Consider the following 22,312-nt stretch of genomic DNA (forward strand, 5'->3'; position numbering starts at 1 on the left):
GACTGCGAGAGAGCCTGACGAGAGACTGCTACTGCTGCTCCTTCCCCGCCAAGCCCTTCCCTCAGCGCCGTCCCTGCGACCCCCGGGTGGGAGCCTCGCCTTCTCCAGCTCTGAAACACTTACCAGCGCCGAAACACAGCCTCGGGCCGCCGCTGCCTCGGCGGCCGCTCCCCGCCTCTCCCATGCCGGCAGACCCCTGGCTCCCCTCAGCCTACGGGCCGCATCGTCGCGACCCCGACCCACGGCAAGGGCACCAAGGAGAGACCTCCAGCACTCAAACGGGCACTGACAACCGCACAGAGCACCGCGACCGCCACTTCTCTCGCCTTATGTCGCGACAGGCGCCAACGCGTTCTCCCACTCCTTCCCCCGGTTTCCTGTCACCCCGCCGACGCCCCGCCTCCTCAGCAGCGCCGCTCGCGACCCCCTTCCGCCCCGCGGCCGCGCGCGAGCAGAAAAGCTGCGGGGCGCATGCGTGGCGTTTTCGCGCGAAAGACGTTTGCGGCGCCCGCGTGCCGCGCGCTGGGCGGGGCCGTCTCTACCCACGGTGTCCCCCCCCTTAACCTCCCCGTTCCCTCAGCGCGGCTGTGGGTGGGCGCCAGGGGGCGCTGGGGGTCCGGCGCGCGGCGGCGGCTGCGCCATTGGCGGGTCGGACATGCCGCCAGATGGCGGTTTAGGATTGCGGCTCCGGTGAGCGCGGCCCCCGCCAGCGCCGCCGCCCCGGCCCCGGCCCGCACCCGCCCGGACCCCGCGCGCCAGCGGCTCCGCAGAGCTCCCGGGGTGCCGCCCGGCCCGGCTGCGGCGCGGCCCGAGGTGAGCGGGGCGCGCGGGAGGGAGGGCGCTGAGGCGCCGATCCAAGATGGAGGCGCGAGGGGCGGGGGCAGCGGGCCGGGGCCGCTCGCTCGCTCGGTCTCCGCGGCGGCCGGGCCGGGAGCGGGCGCTGCCCGTGCGAGGAGAGAGGAGAAGGGGAGGGGAGGGAAGAGGAGGCGGCGCGGGGCGGGGCGGCTCCTGCCGGAGCAACGGGTCCCCCGGGCGCGGCGCTCTTCGCCGCCATCTCATTGTCCCCGCCGGGGCTGCCGGGGGCGCCGGGCCGAGCTCGGGCGGCCTCTCCCGGCTGCCGGGCCTGCGCCACGCTCCGGGCGGCGGCGGCGGCGCTCCCGCTGCGCGGCCCGGGGGTGGGGGCGGCCCGGGCGGTGGCGGCGGCGGGGGATGCTCGGGCGGAGCGGGGGTGGTGCTTCCGCCGCGCGGGGCACGCTGGTGGCGGCCCCCGGCCGGCCCGGGCGGCGGCGGAGTTGGTTCCGTGGCCGCGGGGAGGGAAAGTTGCGGGAGCCGGTGCGCGGCCCGGTTCGACTCGGCCCGCCACGACCCGCCTCCTGGGACCGGCCCGGGGGAGGGAGGCGGGAGGGCCCCAGCCGCCTCAGCGCCGCCGGTGTCTGGCTTGCGTCCAGGCGGGACAGGCGGGGTTGGGGGGCCACAAACATGGAGCGGGGAGAGAATGTGGGTCTGTAGTCTTGGAGCTGGGGACACTCAGCCTGCTGCTCCTGTTGCTCATCCTCGAGTTGTTAGTGCCGTGGCACCGGCGCGAAAGGCTTGCGGTGCGGTGGGCAGCTTGCTTGGCGACGAGAGGCCGCTCCTTGGCTTGCCAAGGGGGAGTAGACCCGTGTCATGTAACGGTGATGCTTCCCTAACCTTTGAGGTGGGAGATGCAGCGTGCTGAGCCCCGGGTGGCTGGCGCCTAGGTTGGACCGACTGGTGGTACAGGAGCTGAGAACCGTGGCTCTGGGGAGAAGTCGAGTGTAGGCAATGCCCTCTGACCAGTTCTGGGAGGTGGGGAAGAGCCACGAAGCTGGGGTCCTGAGCTGCTGGACAGCAAAAATAGCAAGGGTTTTGATTGGCAAGGAGGAAAGCTGCTGTGATGGGTGCTGGTGACTGGCCTGTGGTAGGGAGTAGTGGTCAGCCACACTTGGCTTTCTGTGTGTTCCTGGGGTGGAGTGAGGAGTGTGAGCGGTGGTTGGGATGAAGTGTGACTTGGGAGAAACAGGATACCACTAGTATCTGTAGAGCAGCTCAAAAGGGATGTGACTGCCAATACCAGTGTCAAAAGACTTAGTTTCTGGTAAGACAGTGTGAGTTTAATTAAACTAAATTGAGCTGCTTTATGAGTATTGATTATTTCAGTTGTGTTTTTCACAATTTTTTGATACATGTAGCTTTGTAGAGTTAGTCTAGTAATAATGTTTATTGAGTTGTTGAGGAGCAAAAAACCTTTCCCTGATCACACCACTAACACAACTGTTCCTAAGTTGTGTCTTGAGTTTGGTGTGATGGATGACATTAATGTCTGGATTCAAACATCTTAAGGCTTGCTTAACTTCTTCATGTTATCACACTAGTGATAGGGGTGGTATGGCAGAAAGGTTAGTCCAGATTTTATGGATCCAAAGCAGTTTTGCTTTGTCTAGTGTTTTTTGTTTGTTTGGGGTTTTTTTTTTTGTTTATCTGTAGACAGCAAGGTCATTTGATGAGTGTTTCTACGGTATATTCCATCAATCCATGAAGAAATCACTAGACCTCAAGGCAATGTATGTGTTGTCTGCTGAAACTACAGGAAGAAGTTCTTACTTCTGTGGAACTAGAGGCTGGCTTATTAGTGTGGTTTTGGAACAGCACGCCAACCCGTGATGCAGCAGGATTTCCTGGTGAGCAGCAGTGGAGGGGCTAACTCCAGGGCTAGGGTTAATCTGGGAGGATGTAGTTTTTACTGGCTGTTTAACACAAAGTGTTCAGTTGAGACTCTTGGTTGGCTACTGCTGATGGGCTGCTTGTGGATTGACAGCAGTTGGATGGGATAATGGAAAATGGTACTTTTCTGAAGCTGAACAAAGAGGTAGTGTCAGTTCTGGAGGTTCAAAGTACCTCTTGTATAACCCCTGTGTTTAAGGACTGAAGCACATGGCAGTTGACAAGCTCACAGTCTCTGGTGGTTCCTAACATGTACTAACATGCTGAAGTTGACAAGTTTACTTTGAGAGACAGCATTTATGGCCAAACATCCACACGCAATGTGCCACGGACAGAATTTGAGGGCAGCCTAAATCCTGGTGTTGTGATTAGGGTTCCAAGCTTTTCAGTTACTGTGTCTGTCCATAACCAGCCTGTCATATTGTGCGAATCTTCATATAATGTCTGCTGAAAATAGAACATTAAATATTTGTATCCCTTGACAAAATGAATTACTTGGGATGCTCAGAAACTCAGCAAGTGAATATTTTTGATTGAAAGAACCCTTTTTTAAAGAGGAACATGTATTTCAAGTGTGCACTGGTGACTTTGGATTCTCTTCTTTCTTCCCCTTTGTTGTAAAGACTTGCCCTGATATAAGGTGCCTAAATATTGGCATTTTAAATATCATTTTAGCAGGCAAGTAGGCCTACAGAAGTGTAAGGATGCAGTGGGAGAGAACTGCTTAATTGTAATGACTTTCTAAGAAAAGTCCATTCTGGGGTAAGAACATGTATATTGTAACATGTTCTTATCAGTGTTCAAATGTTCATTAATCATTTGTAAATTGTTTTCTGGTATTTGTGCAAGAAATACAAGCATTTGCACAAGAGACTTCAACACCCTGCTGAAAATTTGAAAGTGCTAGTTCCATAGTTAACACAAGACATACTGAAAGCAGAAAACTTGTTGTCTGCTTAAGCTGTGTAGGAATGCTAAAACCTGAATTTGGATGCGGTGCTGCTGAATGGGTGCTTGGCCTCTCAGAGATCTGGCGCTCCCTATTCTGCACCTCGAAGTGTTCAACTGTTCAGGTGGCGCTCCGGCTTGGAGTCCAAACCAGAAGGTGATGCTGAAGCTTGGTGCCAAGATAAGAATGTACCTTATCTAAACCTGACGTACTGGGTTCAAGACTTAAAATCCCAACCAGATTCTGTAAGGTACTTAATGCTTTTTTGAAGTTCTGGGTGTTTACTTGCAGTCACTCAAATTTCTCATGTGGAGATCTGAAACTCTCCTATTGCGGATTGCTGTCTCCTCTTGCTTGCAGTGCCTCTGTGTTTGCTCATCTGGCTAAAAATAGAAAGGAGTAGAATTAGATTTCTTTCTTGGAAAAAGAAGAGAAATCTTACAAAGTTTGAGTTTACCAGCAAATAATTGTTCTGTCATTTCTATCCAGGACATGTAGAGATATGTTTTATTCTCAGCAATATTTTGCTTTCCCAAAACTGATTTAACTTTGTTGGTTTGGATGTCGAATATGTGATCAGAAGAGAGAGATGTATTTCTTTGTTTCCCTAGAAAATAAGGGGTTGAGAGAACATAATTATGACTCTGCAACTTTTGAGTCTGAAAATATGCTTCCAAAACAAGTGTTTTGGGAAGATCCACACTAATTCATTTGTTTTAAGGTAGACACCACCTTCAGCTTGGCTTAAAAGAGCTGAAGAGAAGGAACTGCAGAGGGAATCCTCTCCGTAGTTCTCATTTTGTAGCTACTTTCTAGTTTCTGACATGTCTGAACATAAGTAATGATTTCATCTCTGGACATTTTGTTTATGAGAGAATAGCCAGTGACTTGGGTCTTCGCTAATATGAGAAGGATCTATGCTCCTGGGTTTGGTAGTTTTGTAACATTTCCTCATTGGCATCTCAGCAGGCATTTTAGTATTTTAGAAAATGTTTTTTTTTTTTAATAATAACAGTGTGCTTGAGGTAGCAGGATGCCTTGGAGAATAGGTTCATTAGGGCATCTCTGCTGTGCCCAGACAGTGTCACATGTATCCTGTGAAAAATTTGGTCATTCTGCTTTCATATTATGCAGTCTCAAAGCCACCTTACTTTGGAAGATGTCCATTTATAAATTCAGCTAATTCCATATGTGGTGCAAATTACAGAGCCATAGAATGGCTTGGGTCGAAAGAGTTAAAGCTTATCTGAATCCAACCCCACTGCTATAGGCAGGGACACCTTCCACTAGACTAGATTGTTCCAACCCCCGTCCAACCTGGCCTTGAACACTGTCAGGGATGGGGCAGCCACAGCTTCTCTGGGCCCTTGTCAAAAGCCCCTTTCCACATTTCCTTTAGCCCCTTTAGGCACTGGAAGCTGTCTAATGTCTCCTTGGAGCATTCTCCAGGCTGAGCAAGCCTAGCTCTCTCAGCCTTGTCGCCAGAGCAGAGCTGCTTCAGCCCTCGCAGCATCTTTGTGGCCCTTTGGTTTTCATCCGTTCAGGCATCTGACTTTGTTTTGTGCTGCTCTCTATGTACCCAAAGATGGAGAGCACTGGCTAGCCGTGAGCTGCCAAATACTTGTTCCATGATTATGATGCTAGTCTTGCCCAGGGTGGATTTATAGTTTTAGTCTTAAAACATGAAAAAAGGCATTGGTTGCACAATCTTGTTTGGTGGGACAGGCCTCTCAGGCAGCATTATTAGATACAAAAGCTTGATGTGAGAGTATATTCTGAGTTTCAGTTGCACAGTTATTAATCTTTTATTGCAGAATTAAGAGCAAGAGGTTGAATTCTTAAGCCTCTCCACCCTCAATGGAAAGGCAAGTTGTTTCAGGTGGTTTCCAAAAGTGATGTCTAACTAAAAAGCAGCATGAGGCAATATCCAGCCAGCTGTGTTCTTTGCTGTGCATGGTTTCAGCAGAATACATGCTATTTATTCTATAGATAAATACAGTGAGTCTATCCTCTCTAACTCGCTGTATAGCAGACTAGTATTATACTGGCAGGTCAGCTGAGTGAACACAGCGTTGGCAGATGGTTCAGCTCTTAGGAAAAAAATCTTCCTTTGTAAGGTTACATAAGAACAGACCTGGGTGTCAGAAATGCTTCTGAATGTCAAATATTTTTTCTACAAGAAAATAATACAAATGAAACCAGTTCATTTTGGATACGTGTTTTTATATACCAGAGCATAGCAGGTGGTGGTGTTTCTTTTTGAAACAAAAATTAAATGACAAGCTGAGAATCTGTTTGCTCTCCCCCACATGATGGTTTCTCTCTCCTTCTAGGGTTAGAATCCCCAAGGACCAGGAAGATACCAATGTGTTAGTGTTTATAAGTGGGAAAATGAAACTTCATTTGCAAATGGGTAAGAAATTCTCTCTTAAATGAGTGACAAATATGCCCATTTTGCATCATTATTTCCTGAGATTTGTTCACTAGGACCACAAGAGCTTGTTTCTGCCAATGGAATTGCACAAGATGATTGAGCTGATCTGCCACAGCTGAGAGAGCAATCTCTTTCTGCACAGCTGCACAGTTCTTCCCTTTCCTTTGTGCTAGTGCTTGCTGTTGCTAAATTGACCTTTCCTTGAGCTAGCTGAATTCCCTACCTGGCAAAACCCATCTGACTGGGAGGGGTATTTTTCTGCCCAGTGAATTAACTGAATCAGGCCATCAGAGTAAGGTGTTGCTAGAGTTGATACAAGGTCAGTGGCAAGAATATTTTCCTTGGAAAAGCGGTTCTGTAGATCAAGACCCTGGCTTCTTCAGGTGGGAGATTCAGACTGACTCAGCTCTATGTGCTCACCATGGGTAGCAGTGTTCAGTGTGAGGCCCATCACTGTGTATGTGAATTTGGGATTCCTGCAGGTAACTCTTACCTTTACTGAATTCTCCCTGCAAGCGTTGCTGTTTGCAGCCTGTGTTTTTTCTTCTGTTCTTTGCAGCTGGTGCTGTCTGCCTTACAGTTGGTGTCACCAGTAAATTGGTAGCACTGGCCTCGTTCTCCAGATGTAAGAACATCTCAGTTTGGGCTCCAGCTCATATTCCTGTGGGACTTCACTGGTGGCCTTACTATGTTGTCAGAAGTGACCATTTGTTTTACTCTTTGTTTTCTCTCTTCTACCCAGATAACCTATCTATGCAAGGCCTTTTATTGCCATGACAGCTTAATTAAAGTCTTTAAGAGCCTTTTGTGAAGAATCTTGTTAAGTGTCTCTTGGAAATTAAAGCAGATTTTATCAAGTAGAGTCCATGGGTGTGTGGGTAAGGGAGATTTTCTAGAGAGCTGCTATATGGTTGTGGAGCTTGGCTCTCCTGTACAAAAGTGGGGTTAATTTCTCTGTCTGAATGCTGTCATCTGTTTAGCTGTCTACTGATCTGTCCTCTAGAATAGTTTCTACTAAGATAAGCAGACTACACTGTAGCGTTAGGAAGCGTCAGGTGAGAGTGTAAACACAATTAGAGGTTGTGTTCAAGAGAAAGCACTGCTTCAAGCAGTAGAATTCTTTTTGAAGGCAGTTTTCTTTTGATTCACCCTTGTCTTCTTTGGTGTCTTAATGATTTTTTTTTTTTTCCTGTAACCATACTTTAATAGGACAGTGCTTGGGTGAGAAGAATTAAGAATCTCTCTTCTAAGAAATTAGTATTTTTAAAAATGTAGAGGAACTTATTTTACGATCTCTGGTTTTTGGAGTTTAGTGGAAATTGGTTCAGGGACTGACAGTTACTGGTAGTGGAAACTGGAGAAAAGGATAGGGAGGGAAGGATACGCATACAGAATACAGTTGTGTAGGCCTATTTCTGTTGGATACTGAGCTTAAAAATAACCCCAAAGAAAACAACATGAGGCAGTGATACTGTGAAGTGAATAACACGGTACAGGGAGTGCAAGTCACCACTGTAGTGATAGATCATCCTTGCTCACAGGGCTGAAGTCTGCCTTCGACTACTTACAAACTGTACTCAGCAATCTGTAATGTTTGTGTTGTGCTGTACATAATGCTCTGAGAATGAGAGTGAGGATAGAGAGTTAAAATGGTAAGGATAAGTACCGAGTGTTTTGAGGGACTTTCCTGAAAGATTGCAACATTTTGGGTGCTCTGCCCTTTTAGTTACAGGTCATGGTTTGTTTATTCTTCATCTGCTTTGTATTCCACAGTTCCAGTGTTTTTCCTCAGGTCTTGGAGGCTTTTCCTATTTTAGCTCTAGCTGATTGTTCTGCTTGTATTTGCATAAATAAAATTTACCTATAATGTGTCCTTTCTTATCCCTCTTAAAAGGGTTGGTATAGTGGGTCAGAAGAAATGGCATGTCTATTGCTTTCCCAAGTCACAGGGGTGATTTTTTCTCTTCAATGTGTTTTGGTTTTGTAAGCTTCATTTGAAACACTTTTCTCTGCCAAAGAGATAAATGGAGCTGAAGTTTAATTTCTGTTTCAAAATGTTTTAGGGAAATTCTGAGTAGTAATTATTATGTTGTTGTACAAGACACTGAATGTGTCCAGAACCTGAAGAGGAAGAGACATGCAGAATATTGTACTATTTCATTACAAATGGCCAGTCTGAATTATGGCAGTGCCATCCGTTTGCTGAGGTGAAAGAGAGGACAGAAAGTTGGATGGCAGTAAGACCTTGCACCTGGGTCCTGTCAAATATCCCCAAAGTTGGAGTATAACAAGTGGAATCGTCAAAGTGGAATGGAAGGAGGGAGACTGTTCTGTGCGTCCTGTCCCACAGCTTGAAGGTTTCCTCACTCTGCCGCACTGTTCCAAGCAAGTGGGAGAATACAGGCAATGGAGTTAGTCAAATTTTGGGTATAACCTACGCTACCAGCGCTGTCAGAAAAGAAATGGAAATCAAATGCCCCACTTGCATTTTTCTTACTGTGTTTCAGTATCTTGCTGTTATACTTGGTTTTCTCCCCAAAAGAAACCAAAGAAGCTGCTGGTCTTTTGCTTTGCAAAGGAAGGTTTTGGCACACTTCTGTTTAACTATAAAGCATGGGCGTTATGGACTGGAAGCGCTGGTGCGTGGGTTTCTATGTAAATGCTCATTGCCTGAGGTGGCTATGGGATTATGAATTTCTTGTCTTTGAGTTGGAACGTTTGTTACTGTCATAGCCATTAAAGCTGGTAAAACAAACTTTTTCCATTGGTATGCCTTACTTTTCTGATGTCTCATTACTGTTAGTTGATTTAGAGTGTGTTGGTGTCCAGGTGGAAAGTTGAAAAAGAAAAGTTAAGGGTGTTAGTGAGAAGTAAAACTAAAAGGAAGCAGTGTCTCACATTTTGGGGTAGGGGAAGGAATTGTCAGTTGCAGCTGCCATTATTTCCTTGACATTTTGTTTTCCCTAGGCAAATGCATTGTTACAAAACTGCTAGAACTTGAACCTTTATCCTTTTCAAAGCCTTCAGAGTATTTTCTTAAAGGTTTGTGCCAGGACTTCATCTGTGAGGAGTGCCAGGCCTTTTGCAAGAGTGTTGTCATTCACTGGTGTCATCCATAGCATTTGTGCAGAACTTGGAGTCTCTCTCTCCATGTAATACCACCAGTATTTTCTGTAGTAAATCCTGAGGTGTTGGGTGTTGCTAGGGTATGTCACTGATGTAGTTCATTTTATTCTGAAATACACAGCTAAGAATAACCCTTTCACATCTTACTAGCCCATAAATTTTTGGCAGTCGCTTCCTTTGTTGTCTCTTCCTTGAACAACTTCCCTGACCTAAAGTCATGCTTTGATAACACCCACGTCTAGAGTTTAACTATTGTATCTGCCTCTGTCCTGAAGGGAATGTGGTGCTCCTTTGTAACTCATGTTTGCATTCAGGCCTGTGTCAAAAGATAATGACTTTCTGTGACAGTAATCACAAAAAGCATTCAGCATGTGGGACAATCAGCACTGATTTTTAGTTCCCCAGTTCTGATCTCTTCACCTACAAGACTGGTAAATGGCACATAGCACATAGTGAAAGGCTACGAAGTGCCATTAGGTTTATTTATACTGTTTGAATCCTGAGCATATGTGCCGGTTCACTATTACTGGTGGAGGCAAGCATGACACACGGAAAAGCTTATGGAACAAATACATAATTGAAGAACATGGGAATGTACAAAAAAAGACATTGCCTTGCAGCTTGCTAGAAGAAATAATTACACGGTGAGCTCCCTTTGGATCAAATGAGGTGGCAGGGGTGAAGGAACCAGACTGTTCCCATTGCATACTGATAGCAGCTAGTAGAGAAAGTATCACGCAAAGTAACCGCAGCTCCTGCAGCTCACTGATTTTCTTTGTAGGATTGTGTTTTATTAATAATAATAATAGTAAAAAAACTCCCACAATTAGCCTTTTTAATCTCTGGTCAAGCTATTGCTAATATTTGTTGCCCATCAGACTCTTTCAGAGATGATTCAAAAGCAGGACGTGTGCGTGAGGTTAGTTGAAGAACCATTCTGTTCTTCCTGTGAGCTCTTGCATTTGACATTACTGGTAGAGTTCCCTGAAACAGGCTTAAGTTGAGAGACAAAAAGCTGTGGTGAAGAAAGAAAAGAACATGTTGGTAGACGGTCAGAAATTATCTGAATGTCATCTTGCGTTTGCCAGGCATCCTTTTTAACAGCAACAAAGACCAAAGCTTTAAGGCACACAACAGCCTTGTTTGTATTTTTTTCTTGGCTGTTAGTCCAGGCAGTTAAGGACTTAGTTGCTGGGGATTTTTTTAATCCTAAAGGGAACTTTGGTTATTACATTATTATAGATGGCTCAGATGAGCATGCCTGTGGTTTAGATGGGTATTGTTAGGCAGTTACTAAAATCTTGTTCCAAACAATATATGCTTCTGAGAAATCATTCAGACTGGAAATTCCTCACTGGATTTTTACCTGAAGATTATTTTTGTTGTGTTCCAGCAAAAATTATTCTAATTAATTACTGAATATGAGATTAAGGAATTTATTTGGGCTGTGGTAAATACGCATCTTTTTTTCTAGGGATTTCATTGAGAAACTCCTGCTGAGTTTTCCTGCTTTAGGGTAGAGACCTGTAGTTGACCTATTCTGTGGTTTTAATAGGATTGCTCTGAGTTGTTCCTTAAAACAACAACAACAAAAATCCATGTAGCTTGATCAGTTTGTAAGTGTCAGCAAAACAGTAAATGGCAGCTTGGTAGGGGCTACAAGATAGTTTTTTGGTGTGGATCTGTACTTAGCAGATTTCATTATTGTGCAGATTTTGCATAAGGAACAGATTGCATGTGCCACATTGAGAGAGTAACCTACACTGTCTCTTTCCAGCTTTGTCGGGAAGGACAGGAGTTTGACAGACATTAGTCTGTTTCTATGTAAACACAAGACATTCCCTGAGCACCAGACTATCTTAAGCATAACTTCCAAGGTTTGAAAAGTAGGCTTCAAATTCCTTGTCATCATTAAGTTGCTAAATGGCAGATCTTGCTAGTTGGGTTTCTTTTGTGTTATATTCGTGTTTCCTCCAAAGCATGCAAGTTAGTGAGAACTCAAATAACGAGCAAATGTTTCCTAACTTTGTTTAGAGGATAATATTTACTTTGGCTGAAATCTTCCAGAGCAACTTAAACAGATACCAGCATGGGAAAATTAGTAAAAGTAGGAGGGTACAACAACGTTTTTGTACTTGGGCAGTTTAAAATGTTGTAGCGGAATATGAAGTAAAAGAACAACGTAAACTGGTTTTAACCTTGCCGAAAGCTAAATGTTGATGTCAAGATCAGCATTATTGGTGCTTCCAAGTGCATTATAAAGGTGATCAAAAGTGTCTGTATTGAAGGTCTCAGTTCTGCTGCAGTACCCAAGTGGAAGGTTATTTTGTTGGGGAGCCATTTGCTGACTTTGTTGCATGGGTATCAGTGCTCTCACTGGTGAAACTGAGTGGCTCTAATGCTATTTTCACCCATCAGTTCTAAATATCCTGATCATATGTGATGAGAAGAATTGCAACCACCCTGCCCCCTCCATATTCTGTTCTTTCCAATCTTTCTTCCTTACTATCCCACTCATAAGAACTTTCCTGTATTACCAACAGAGATTTAACGTGGCAGTATGTTTTCTTGAAGACCATTACCCAAAATGTTCAAGTGATTAATAGTTTTGTGTAATACCTGCTTTGCAGTCTTCTGCGCCTGTGTTTCAAATAGAAATGCACTATTATTTTGTCCTGTAATTCTTTTGCTTTAGAAACAGTAGCTTATATTTGAAAAACTTGAGAGCAGACGTCACTCAGGCATCTTCATCTTCTGACTGGGACATGCTGTGTTGGGAAAATACAGAGATTTTTACCATCAAAGCATCATTTAATGAAAGAACTGGTATTGAGGAGACTGTTACAGTGTGTTTATTATTGTTTTATATGATTGCTTTCACTGTTTTTTTCCTTTTTTTCCGGTGCATTGCTGGAATCCCTAGTGACATAACTCTTAAATCCAAATTCATCTTGCTTTTACAGCCACTAAGGGGTATTGAAACTGTAGTGTTTGGAGATCTCTGTCCAATCTTGTGCTTTACAATGGACTTGTATTAGAATGGTTATTTATTTACTTTTACTTTCATGGTTCTGCCTGGGCTTTCTTTGTTCCTGGAAGAGTACTGAACAAAGAAAAAGAATGAAGAGAGACCTTGAGCTAATCCCTTTCTCTGTCTTGAGGGAAGATCATTCACAATATTCTTGACAGATGGTTGTCTAATCTCTTAATTGCTGGAAATTCCACTGCATTTCTTAAGCAGCTTATTCCAGGGCTTTCTATTCTTACCACTTGTTTTTTCCCTAATGCTTAACTGGCACATTTTGCAGTGAGCTTTGAGGTTTTTATTTGGTTATGCCCAGCTGTTTATGATGTACCTGGATGTATTTGAGCTATCATTTTTTAACACCCCCCCCCCCAGTCTCTAACACAAACTGTGTCTTTATATGTGTTTCCTGGTAGATCTTGTTTTCTTGTCTTCTGATCCAGCTCACTGCTTTGTAGACTTTCTCCTGTCAGTTCATATCTTGAAGCCTGGGACCCTAAACTGGGCACCCCACTTTAATGCTGAAGGTTTAGTAGTGCTGGGTGGATTGTTCTCTCTTTGTTTTGAAGAGCTCTTTGCAAGACTCCATTGCTCCATTGTTACCCTCTTGTATGTAACTCATGTAAGGCTTTGCGAGCAATCCCAGCGTTTGAGATTCTGTGTTAGCCTGCACTTGGTTGCATGTCTGGATTCACTCTTGATTTCTGTCAGAGAGGTATGTTCATCCTTCTCACAAATAGAGGAATTAAAAGCAGGATGAGAACCAGCATGGAAAACAATTGATAGTAGTGAAAAAAATCAATATTTGCCTGCTATTAAAAACAGCTTCCCCTATGTGGTTAACAAGATGTAGAATATAAACATTGTATTAGTTTCTTGGCTGATGCTGTTTGATCAAACAGGAGCTGTGGCTTTCTTACTGCTCTTGTCTAGGAGAATCAGGACTTCCCTTGTTAATGTTGTTGCCTGATGCAGTTGTCTCTGTTGTCATTTGATTAGCTGCAGTCTTCAATATTCATGAAGAGTAGTGAAGAAAGAGGCTGCCTTGTTTGTTCAGCGTCAAGCTGTTGAAAGCATACGTGAAACATCAGTATCTCTACATCCTTTGATTTCAAATGCTGGGGTTTTTTTCTGTAAAATGGTACAAATCTTCATGACTGCTTCTGTCAATACAGAAAGAAGATTTGCTTTTTCATGGTAAAACTCTAATGGCAACTTTAAGAGGAAAAGAAAAGATCTGGGAAAGAAAATTTAAACATGAATGCTAAAAAAGGGAAGAAGGGTACATTTAATGTGAACATAGTCTCTGGTTTTTTTACAGTCTTCCTCTAAAATTTGCCTAAAAACAACTGTCTTCCAGCATGGACAGTATTTGCAGCTTCTGTTTCTTTCAGACTGTGGGTATATTTTTGAACCAAGTAAGAATGTTTTGAGCCTTGAAACCGTCTTCTATTTGTGACTTATTTAGCAACATTTATTTATTAACTGTTTGTATCCTGGCTTCCTCAAATAACAGTATTTCTTTCCTATCAATGTATAGTCTTTAGCAAATAACTTTAGGCATAGATCTGAATTGGTACTATAGTGTTTTAAGTGTATGATGATTTGAAACTTGGGTTTCATTCCTTGTTTGCTTATTTTGACAATCTGTCTCAATGTGTATATTACAAGCTAATTTTTCTTGAGACTATTGGTAGAGGTAAGATGAAGATTTAGAAATTAAACTAGCTTGTGTTTTCTAGGCTTTCGTGGATTTTGTTCACTTAGTAGCTTTATGTTGATAAACATGCTTAATTTTTAAGTGCTTTTTTTGTTCTCAGTTATTATTTTCTCACTTTTTTTTTTTTAATGTGACAATCACTGCTATCACCTATGCTGCCCTTATGCCACCCCCCAAGCATCTACTTTTGACTGATGAGCTCATGTTCCCTTCACTCTTGTCACTGCTTCCTCCATGAGCAGTTTGGTTTCTGCTTGGAGCACAAGATCATCTGCCTGGCAGGGCTTAGGGGTTTGTTCCAAGCCGTGTCTCCAGTAGGGAACAAGTGCTCTACACAGCTCTCACAATAAAATAGGGGATATTGTACATTTCACTTAGCAGTTACAATGCTGTCTGCGTTTGCCAAGTCATCAGTAGCTACTATGTTTGTAATGTTTTTTGGAAACACATTGAATGCGTTTGAAATTTGTTGGCAGTTGGCTTGTCACCAGATGAACAAGTCATTTAGTAGTGAAAAAGCTAAGAGGACAGTGACTAAACAACCTTCCTTTCCTCCTGTGTGTCCTCTCTTTAAGTTGCAGCTCCCCAGCACTGTTAACTATATTTTGCTGTGCTGTTTCTTTGGTGGGGTTGTTAGTAAAGGCATGTTGGAAGACAGGTATCTCTGCGGTTTAGAGAGTAGTTTGTGGTCTAATGTATAATAATTGTGATACTGAGGTTATTTTGGGGGTGGAGAAGTAGCTGGTGTTTTGATTATGGATTTCTGTGGCAACAGCATTTCTTAGTATGGCTCTCAACCAAATGGAGCATGCTTTGTTCTGTAGTTGAGCATTTTACTAGTTGTAACAGCGTATAGTGAGGAGTAAATGATGTCTCAAGTAACCTGGCTTGTTCTCTGGGAATATGAGTTTCTTTGCTATCACTGCAATTGGGAGACTATCAGTACTTTATTCTTCAAATGTACCACCCAGGGAAACTCTTACCTCCATGGTTATATCACTTGTCTTACCAATATATTGACCTCTTTAATAGACTAGGAAGAACCCAATCATCAGTCTGTTACTTTCCCTTCTAAGAGTTCTCAAATATCCAAACTAAAAAGAAAAAAGTCAACTGCTCTTTGATTCCTTAAGAGTTTGGCACTGTATGTGCATGAGGTGTTTGAGCTTTATGTGTTTACATCATAGCACCTTTAGTTTGTACAGCATCTTTAGTCTGATTTCATCAATGTAGTGCACAATCCCACCACCAGTTTCTCTTCTGCTCAGTTCTTTTAACATTGCAATATTCCAAAGAATCCTTTCCTTGTTTAAGCTCCAAAACTGATTTCCTGACCCTTCATAGTCTAGAGAGGTTTTCCACAGTGGCTCTTAAAGAGTTGCTTCTGACAACAAAGAACTAGATGGTTTGGTGTTAGAGGCAAGAATCTCACCAGCTGGCTGACAAAGTGATTTGTCCTTTAAATCATCCACTGTGGTTAGGAATTGTCCTTTTGACCTTAAGGGTTCATTTTCCCCTGTAACCTGGGCGTTCTGCTCAGAAAAGAGATCACAGACTTTAGTTGTTCATTTTAGTCTTACCTTGGTCTAATGGCAATTGTTTGTTGATTCAGGAAACAATGTTATATTTGCAAGTCAAAGTTTAACTACCATACTAATTACTTTCTCTTCTATTTCCCTGTAATGCAGTTTAATTTTATCCAAGCCTTCATCAGTCTGGGAGTTTGCAAGCAGACTGGAAATTAAATTGTATGGTAGAGAACAGTCAATAATAAACATACTTTTAAATGTTCACATTTAAATTAAAAGGATTGTAAATCCCCCTCCTAATAAAAATGATACTTTAAAATGTGTTCAGGTTTCCATTTTTCTAGTGAATTAAAATGTCTTTCTCTTTCCTTTTTTCTTCCTTTGGCAATTAATCTGGTATCTCATTCTCCCAGATCGTTCTCCTGATGTTTGAGTAAGGTCAACAGCTACTCAAAACGACAACCTCTTTTCAAATGTGGCTGCCAAATTGCATTTTCGTATTTGAGGAGTATCTTCTGCCTTCAAAGAAAATGTGGGCTCTCCTGTTAGAGAGAAAATTAACCATTCCATTTCTGCTCACTGCTATTAATGAATCAATACTCCTCCTTTGAGGACTATTGGCAAGATGTTTTTAGCTTCAGCGTAGGAAATTTTGCTGAAACTAATAACTGGCTCATTTTGTATTCTTTTAAGCTGCCCAGTATAGCTGGGACTGGAAGATGCTTGTATTGAATGCAGATAATATCAGAATAAAACATTGACACAAAAGGATTGAAGAGTTCCATGAATCCTGACAGTAAAGGAAAGTTCAAGTTTTTGAAGCGCTCAGTGTTGGGCTTCTCTAGTGTTGTTCATTCAGAGGGCTGGCATTAAAACAGGCTTTTCTCTGAAAGCTGCAGTATCCACAAGTTCTATCAGACTGGAACAAGCCTTTGAAAGTACTAATCTTTGATCAATTGATAGTTCTGTGGTGTCTGTCTGGCAAAGAAGTGATTTTCAGTCTTACCACTGAAAAGCAGCAATTCAATTGCATTGATTTAATGTGAACTAGTGAATGTGGGAATGCTACATATTCCATATGCTCCTCCAGGAGCCCTTTTTCTTGATTATCTAGTTAGATTTATAGTAAGAGTTGTGTTACTGTGAAGGAGTTTGAGTGTTTCTGTGATCAAACAGGTGTACAACTTCAGTGGCAGCACTGTAGGGGAGGGGAAACTGAGTCTATTTTATGTCAGTGCTGTGTGCTAGGTGTCATCACGATGTAGCATGAGGTCTGTAAGAAAACTGTAGTTATGTATGAATGAAATGAATGTGGTCATATATCAATTTTCAATTACACCGCTGGAGAAAGCAGATGTCATTGAAATTTATGTGTTGTGTCAAATCTGCCTGTGATAGTCCTGCCTACAAGGTTAAGTCCCTCTTCTAATTCTGCTTTTGAATGGTACCTGCAGAAATAAAAAGCTTTAGACAGAAATCAACTTCACACCTTCTTATTTTTGTTTAACTGAAAAGATACAAAGAGGGGGGGAAAAAAAAACCCAACCCCAAAAACCCAACCCAGGCATTAAAAGCTCAAATGCAGGCAAGGGTGTTTTTTTTGCCAAATATATCAAATGGGGAATTACCTGTAAATTCCCTGGGAGCTCTGCATCCGAGAGTTTTTGCACTTACGAAGGATATGTTATTTTCAACATATATACTGAGGATGCTGGGCTGGTTCAGCCTGGAGAAGAGAAGGCTCCTTAAGGGGAGATCTTAGAGCAGCTTTCAGTACATAAAGGGGCCGACAAGAAAGCTGGAGAGGGGTTTTTGGCAAGGGCCTGTAGGGACAGAACAAGGGGGAATGGCTTTAACCTGACAGAGGGGAGATTGAAATTAGACATTAGGCAGAAGTTCTTCCCTGTGAGGGTGCTGAGGCCCTGGCACAGGGTGCCCAGAGAAGCTGTGGCTGCCCCATCCCTGGCAGTGTTCAAGGCCAGGTTGGACGGGGCTTGGAGCAACCTGGTCTAGTGGAAAGTGTCCCTGCCTGTGGCAGGGGGTTGGAACTGGATGAGCTTTAAGGTACCTTCAGCCCAAACCTGTCTGTGATTTTATGATATTTTAAAACATTGAACAACTGCTTTAAGCATACAGTGAAATCCAGGTTTCAGCCTACAGGTAAGATGGGTACCTTCCATAGAAAACACACAATTCCCAGTGTTCCTGGAAACAAACAGTAAGGCTATAGGGCTTAAAGATTTGAAAAGGTAGTCTGTTCCATTTTCTCTCCTTGTCAGCAGTAAGGCCAGATTTATGAACATTGCTGATAAAGAAATGCATAAATCAGTGATGGAAATTGCTCTAGAGTTGCACAGCTTTTAAAGCGTGTGTTTCTCTTACTGCTTCTTCCAACTAGATGTGGGAAGGCCAGTTGGCAGTCTAGCACGTGTTCCGCTTTAGAAGCGTCTAGAGGCTTGGGTTAGATTGATAATGTGTTTTGCCAGATATTTGACAAATGCATATTAAAGGAATATATCCTTATTGAAAAGCATTATTTAGAAGGCAGGGTATGACAGCCATAGGAGAATGTGGTAATAACAGTAGAACTGGCCAGGCTGAGATAAAGAGCAAGAGGTGTGATTGCTCTTATCTTTCCTGCTGGTCGTGGGCTGAGAATCGATTAGTGTTGGACTTGAAATATGTAATTAATGATGAAAAGAGCCACTAGCAATTTGGACTGTATTGAACATGGACTGTGTAATGAAGTAGAGAGGTGAGCCCAACCACATTAAATGGGAGAACCTGTCACATCTATAATACTAAAAAGCTGTCTTAGTATTAGAAAACTGCAGTGGTAGAGTACTTGGTAATTCGGAATATTTAGCATAAAAAAATCTGAATGAGCTAATTAAGGGTATTAAAATGGCTGCAATAAAATTTGAGTATTAAAAGTTTATAAAGGCTCTAAGCAGTAATTAAGGTTGCTATTTTTGTATATGAAATTCATTAAAGTTTAGTAATGAAAAATCCTGCTGCAGCTCACAAGGCATAGCGTAAAAGGAAAAATCTACTTTTAAATTCTCTCTTATTGCCTCTCTTTTGGATTTAGTTAAATAATTAAGAAATGTGAAACTAGACTGTGCTCTTTCATACATAGTATACTAATTCGGGATATTCCCGTGTCCTTGCTAAATTGGGGAAGATAGTCCTGTGCATGTTTATCTACTTTATACTTCAGTTGATAGGGAATTATAAACTGTGTTGTGATTTTTTTTTTTTTTTTTTGGTCCTATATTTTCTGAGATTTTTCCATTTTAGAGCTTCTGAGATCATGGATGAAATAAAGGCTGTAGTCCTCCACCTAATCAAGCAGCTTCCTCATTTTTAACTGATGAAAGATTTTTGGCACCCTGTTCTCAACTATCCTTGCTATAGCTGTTGGGCTGCTACTGCTCAGATAATGGCAGTTCCCTGAAGAAAATGAAGGAAGCTCTGTTTATAGCAGCTGGCTCTGGATGACCCTTTTGGTGATGGAATTGCCTAATCGAGCAGTAAGAGAAGATCCAAGCTAATTCCCCATCAACCCACAGACTTTTGAATAAGCTCAAACAGTAGCCAAGAAGCTGTTGGGAAACAGGAGAAAGCCCTTTGGCAAGAAGTTGTCTAGTCTCACATATTTCTTCAAAAGCTTACCAGAACCTGTAGTGGGTTATTCTGAATATTGAGTTACATCTTGTCACCTGGAAAGGTACTTCTGTAAAAGGGTTTATGTACCTGTGGTTTTGAGCCATCCACCCTCCTTTCAGTAAGGCAGACGGTCATCTTTTGTGTCAGTAAATTGGATTAAGTAAATGAATGAGGCCTTTCAGTTTGCCACCAACTTCTGTTCTTAACTGCTTTCCTCTGGAGGTAATCAGGACTTTTCCTTCTTACTAGGATGTCCCACTTTCTGCTAAAATATCAATGTTCATTCTCTAGCGCAGGCTTTTGCCTTCCATAGTTTGAGCCACTGCAGTAGAGCCCTACACGGGTGAGTCTGAGCAGGTTTGAAGGTTAAGACCAAGGCCCTCTGAGACAGGGGAATATGCAGAGGCTCACTTATGAACAGTGTTTATTGATGAGTAATCTTTGTTTATTGTTATCTGTGTTTAATGATGAGTAAAGAGTAAACTTTGATTAACATTTGATGATGATTAGCACCAGCATCATTGAAGGCTAATGACCACCATTACCTTTTCCAGGAATGACAAATACATGAAGATCTCTATCAAACTCAGTGCTGTTCTAGCTCACGGTTCAGATGGCTTCCCTGAATTTGAGCATGTCCATTCACTTCTTGAAACCCAAAGTAGAATTGGTATCTTGTCTGTCACTGAGCGAATACTACTGGAAATGTTTTAATTTGCTTTGTTACTCTTAAGTTTTACACTCGCTGCATCTTCCCTGAGAAGTATTTCTGAAAAATAAAGCTATTAATTTAATAGGCTTTTCTTCAGATTAGAAGCAAAGTGCTTTTTCTTGTTACAGGTAGCTGACAAGTGAATGGATATTGCCTTGACCACTCAACTAAATTCTCAGTAAAATAGTGCCAGTGCTCCTAAAGCACTCCTTGTGAGCACTACATTAATGTGCTCTTTAGCATTTCTCTTAGCAGGACTGTGATCAATACGGTACTTCGTAATTTCTCAGAGTAGAGTCAGATTTAGATAGAATGGGAGTTACTAACGTGTGGGAATTATTATCTGGAAGCGATTATGCTGTTTGCTCAGTGGGAAGAGAAAACCAGGTGGTGCTGGACCAGGAAGCTGCCTCTCATCCTAAAACCTTACAATAATTTTTTAAGCTATCTGCATTCATTGATGTTACCTGTTCATATCACTGCTTTTTATATTATCAGAGAAATCATTAATAGCTTCCTCTTCTCTCAAATTATGTTACTGTTTCTTAAAAGCCACTGGCCATTCAAAGTTTTATTTAAACAGCAAAATAATTCTAAATGTCCTGCTTACAGATGATCAGCTTGGAAGATGACTTAAAATCCGATTATGTTAGTACAGATGAAGTATAGCAGATGTGAGTATTCTCTGCATGCACAGCTCTCCTGTGGTCTTAATGTTCGGGCAGTGGAGTCTTTTAAACCTGTAGTGTTGAGCTTTGCTTTTCCTGTCCAGGCATTTACTTGTGAAAGAAATGGTCTCACAGGTGTTGGAAAATGAATTGAGTTGGGTTAAGTTTCTCTTTGAGAGGAACTGTTGCATTTATCAGACTGTAATTTATTATTCCTTTATTAGGCGGCACTCCTTCACATAGTGATGTTTCATACACTGTCTTATCACTGAGAGTTTTACTGTAACTTCCTAATAGTTTTCCATTCAGGGAGTGTAGTTCTGCGGAGCTAGACATTATCTTGGAGTCACATTTGGAGTTAAAAAAAACCCTCTCCAAACATTTCCATGAGAATTAGCAATGTTTTCGGTAGGTGTTTTAGTTTCATCAAACGTACTGTGAAGTTTTATCAACTGAGATAGCGAATTCTTTCTTAGATTTAAACCTTTTGAAGTTGTATACTCTATTTCATAACCCATAAGCTAATAACATAACTTTTCTTGAGATAAGATGGTGTGCTTACAAACCAAAAGTGCTTGTCAGCAAATGCTCGTACCATTTCCTTTCCCTGATTTTTGAGGACTTCTTCCCCCGCCCCCGCAAAAAAAAAAAAAATAAAAAGGCTAAAAACTTAGAAGGGCAAAATAATGAGCATTAAATCCTGTGCTACTAAAGCTCTGGAATGTATGAAATATATATATATATTGCTTTTAAACTGTGTTGTATCCTGGAAGATTTTTGAAACAAGCCTTTGAAGTAAGGAACACGTGTTAGTTCAGAAACAGAGAAATCAATCCTTTAAACTAGTTCTTCACTATGCATTTCATTATCTGTGTGTATTCCAAATGCTTGGAAGGTAGCAAAGGCGCATGAAGTTTTTTGGCAAATAGGTGCTGCTTGGATGGAAACCCAAGAATTTTAACAACTGCTTTCTGGGGAATGTCTTGGCTTTCCTTGGTCTATGTAATTTATATCCATGCAGGCAGTTTGATGTCACCTTTAGAAGATTCATGTTTTTTAGCTTGGTTTTCCAAGGTGATGCAGCTTTGCAAGTGCTTCAGTTGCTCTTGTCCTTGCCAGCACAGTTGGGTCTGCAAGGGACAGAGGAGGGGCTGGGAATCCTGATCCAGAAGGAGACAAGGAATAGCAGTTTTGGATGCTTTGATAGTGTTAATTTTTGGTTTTGTTTTTAAATAGCGCAGGGTTCAGCTTTTTTTATGACACAACATGACATGTTATTTAAACGGATTAGGGAGAGTTGCTGCGTGTCTCTTTTTAATATAATGACTAATTTCAGTCAAGTTTGAGGGGGTGGAGGGTGTCCGAAAGACAAATCTCTGCAGTTCTTTGTGAAGTCAGATGACTGGCTAAAGTTACTCTGTTAATATCGTCTTCCTTTCCCATCCCTCTTTCGTGTACACATGCTCTTCTAAAGAAAAGCAACAGCCAGATTTAAACTGTTGTTACATGTTAGAGAACCCACACAGAGTTACAGTACAGTGAGCTGTGGAAAACCAAGCTTAATTGTTTCCACAGCTTATGAAACTGCTGGAAAAGACAAACATGAGGAATGTGTAAGGATACAGCAGTCTTAGTTGGACAAACACTAAAAAGAGAGCTCTTTTATCAGTGTATCAGGATGGCAGCAAAGACTTACGTTCTTACTCGAGAAGAAAATCTTCAGTGTGGTTTAAAACAG

The 22,312-nt window shown here is 42.4% G+C and overlaps 1 protein-coding gene across 1 annotated transcript in view; it reads left to right on the forward strand.

Annotated features, from left to right (window-relative positions):
• The first annotated feature begins 663 nt into the window (after nt 1-663).
• STAG1 (STAG1 cohesin complex component) overlaps nt 664-22,312 on the forward strand; it is a 181,281-nt gene continuing 159,632 nt past the window's right edge. The window contains exon 1 of the mRNA XM_080622692.1: nt 664-813. The gene's annotated coding sequence lies outside the window, so the exon portion shown is untranslated. The remainder of the gene's footprint in view (nt 814-22,312) is intronic.

This window comes from Psittacula echo, assembly GCF_963264785.1.
Source record: "Psittacula echo genome assembly, chromosome: 7".
Classification (NCBI taxonomy): domain Eukaryota; kingdom Metazoa; phylum Chordata; class Aves; order Psittaciformes; family Psittacidae; genus Psittacula; species Psittacula echo.